The 3,605-nt window shown below is 31.9% G+C and overlaps 1 pseudogene; it reads right to left on the bottom strand.

The window, feature by feature from the left end:
* Positions 1-2,564: 2,564 nt before the first annotated feature.
* On the bottom strand, positions 2,565-2,657 carry LOC126487513 (uncharacterized; annotated as a pseudogene).
* Positions 2,658-3,605: the final 948 nt, after the last annotated feature.

Consider the following 3,605-nt stretch of genomic DNA (forward strand, 5'->3'; position numbering starts at 1 on the left):
ATTTATAAACAAAATTCAATTTCAAATGGTTAAAGATATCAACACTCAACCTCAAAGAAGCGAGCCTAAAGAAGGAGTAGCCTTTAACTAACTGACACAATAAATGACATTCTAAACAGAACATATGCTAGCACAGGCACTAAGATTAATAATAAATAGAACCCTGTGAAAGAGAAAAGAGGAAAAACACAGAGAATTATAACTGATAAAATAAAGAATTATGGAGTTCAGTCACAATGGATACATGTACAAAACAACTCCTGGTGGAAGAGGGGGCAGAAAAATTTTAACAGGTAGAGCTCCAAGAATATTTGTTGTAAAATTGTATCTCTCCCATAAGTGTTAGAAGCTTCATCCATACAGTCTCACCAACATGATTTCCTAAATGAGTTGATCAAGGACAACTCCAATGAACATGCTAAAGTGGACAGGGGAAAGACAAGACCACAATCCCACAAAAAAAAATATAGGAACTAAAAAATGCTGGGAGCAGGAAACATCTTTATCAGGGAGAGTATAAACATTTGTTATCTAACACTAAATGGTCAATACTGAAAACAGTCATACAAAACAGTTATGTTATGAAGACTAATTAGGTTATATTTAGGAACATATGCATTCATATATTCATGTAAAAACAATGACTTACAAATAGAGGCTATAAATTTGAAAGAGACCAAAGAATTATATATGGCTGGCTTTAGATGAGGAAGGAACAAAAAAAGGGATAAATAATGATGCAATTTTATTGTATTTTTTAAAAATAGAAGAAAAATAGTTAAAAAGTATTGCTCTCAGACACACAGAAAAAAAGGTATAAATTAGTTATAACATAAATAATTTTCTTGACCTCAATCTTAAATACTCAAAAACATTTTTCATATTTTTCACAAAATACATTTTAAAATCATTTGGATGTTAAGTATCTTCACAGCATGGACAGAAAAAAATCTTTTATACACTAAATTCATGCATAATTCATTTATTTTAAAGAAAAGACCTTGAAAACCATTTACCAAATAAATAGAGCATGTAATAATGGGAAATAGAAATGCTTAGTTTATAAAAGATAAAGTTGTGTTTTTATAATTTTAGAATTACTCATTTTAAGCAAACTGCTTACAGCGCCTTTCATTAGCTAATCTTTAAGGAGATGCTTTTCTGGGTTTTAATCTGAAATTGTTGCCTTTAATATCCTGAACTGCCTTTAAAATTTCATTATTTAGAAGAAAATTGTCCCTTTATTTTTTTATAACTTTTAAAAAATCAAGTTCTAATCTTGTTTTGTTTTATTTTAGTCTACTGTCTGGGTTCTTGAGACAAACAAACAAGTAAGCAAAGTCCTCCTGATGACTCAAAGCAGTGCTAGGATTTCATGGAGTGGAGACAGGCACAGGACGCTCCTCCTGTGCTTAAGAATCTTGCTATTTCCACACTTGGCTCTGAACCAACTGTTCTGTTTAATTTTCTTTCCTTTTTCTTTCAGGGGCTCCATCTACATTTCTAGACAAAGAATGAAGTTTTTTCTCTCACATAAGGTTTTCCTCACATGATTTGCTTCATTTGTAGTGACCTCTTTGTTCTCTAAGTCTAGCTCTCATTGTCTACCACAAATTTGGAAATGTGATTTGCACTCTGTTAATTGAAGTATATCTTATGTATCTTGTTACATGTCCCTGAACTGAGGAGCTATGTCCAATATTATCTCCCATCTTCCAATTTTTCAAATACAATAGCTTAGATAGAAAAACAATTCATCTTACTTCTTAACTACTTTGTTTAAATATAGGTGATAAGGCTTGGTGCTCCAATTATATATACTCCATTGTGTATTTCCTGATATAGATTTTGGAGTCCTCAGATATGAAAAAAGAGATTACCTTCCCCATGTTGTCTGAAACCACGATGTCTACAAGGTTACATTTTAGGAGCTATTAATTGTCCAAGGAAAGGTTTAACCTTTTCCTATGACTAGTTTTTGAATCAATATAATGTATAAAATGAATATCTATTAAATGAAATCATGATACTGCAACATATTTCTTCTTATCTCTTTATCTACAAGGCACAAATTTGTAAAATAAAACCAAATCAGTCAGAAAACTTTCGCCCTAATTTTAGAAAAGAAATTTGTTCTTTTCTATATTTTAACTTACAAAGCATTCTTCTGAAAATACCCTCAGACAAAACAAAATCTATAGCATATAGTAACACGTCATAATGTGAAATATAGACTAATGTAAACTATAAAAGTATTAGAGAGTATTGCAAGGAGGTTCTTATTCCCTATAAATCTTTTTCTCAAGTTTAAGTTACAAACATAATGTTGTTCACATAGTTGGAGCAACATATTCTTTACAAACAAAATATTAATCTTAAAATGTTCATTCTGTATTCTTACCACAGGTCACTTGATATTCTTGGGTGACATGAATTGAGAGATCTTAGAAAATAGTTCAAGTGATCTTCTAAATATAAGAAAACAATGTGCAAATAGCAGAAATTATCACTTTTAGTATCTACATATAAAGCAATTAACCGATTCAGATAACAGAGGGTTTTTTTAAAATATGAAACATTTCACGAATTGTGCAGGGGCCATGCTAATCTTCTCTGTATCATTCCACTTTTAGTATCTGTGCTGCTGAAGCGAGCACAACAGAGGGTTTGTTAACCAATATTCAGTGATGTAAAATGAAAACAGCTTACCATTTACTACTTCTGAAACCTGATGTAAAATAAAATCGTACATTTATATTAACTTGTCTTATAGGTATATTCATTCATGTGTATTAGTTACCCTTCTCATTTCATTGAGCAAATAAAGTATATGACAAGAAGCAATCTAAGAGAGAATGGTTTATTTCAGTTTATGGTTTGAACACACAGTAGATCACGTAACGGAAGGCATGATGAGCACTCAAGGAGGAACAAGCACACTGCTCCCATATCACATCTAAATAAATAAATAAATTGATAATTATATAATAATAATTAATAAAAGTGGCAACTCCCACATAAATACTGTGAACTCATGTTAAGCAACAAAATTTTTTTAAAAAATAACATTTAAAAATATGAATATTTAATATTCAGGAGAAATATTCAGGATTTTCTTTGGGTTCTCCTTCTTATTTAGCTTCTCTAAGAACCCGAATTATAGGTTCAATGTCCTTTATTTATGGCTAGAAACCAAATATGAGTGAGAACATTCCATGTTCCTCTTTTTGGGTCTGGCTTACCTCACTCAGGATGGTGTTTTCTATTTCCATCCATTTGCCTGCAAACTTCAAGAAGTCCTTGTTTTTTACTGCTGAGTAGTACTCTAATATGTATATATTCCATACTTTCTTCATCCATTCTTCAATTGAAGGGCATCTAGGTTGTTTCCAGGTTCTGGCTATTACAAACAATGCTGCTATAAACATAGTAGAGCATATACGTTTGTTGTGTGATAAGGCCTCTCTTGGGTATATTCCCAAGAGTGGTATTGCTGGGTCCATGGGTAGGTTGATCCCAAATTTCCTGAGAAACCTCCACACTGCTTTCCAGAGTGGTTGCACAAGTTTGCATTCCCACCAGCAATGGATGAGTGTACCCCTTTC

The sequence above is a fragment of the Alexandromys fortis genome, unplaced genomic scaffold, assembly GCF_014885135.2.
Source record: "Alexandromys fortis isolate MF-2015 unplaced genomic scaffold, M_Fortis_MF-2015_v1.1 scaffold_179, whole genome shotgun sequence".
Taxonomy (NCBI): domain Eukaryota; kingdom Metazoa; phylum Chordata; class Mammalia; order Rodentia; family Cricetidae; genus Alexandromys; species Alexandromys fortis.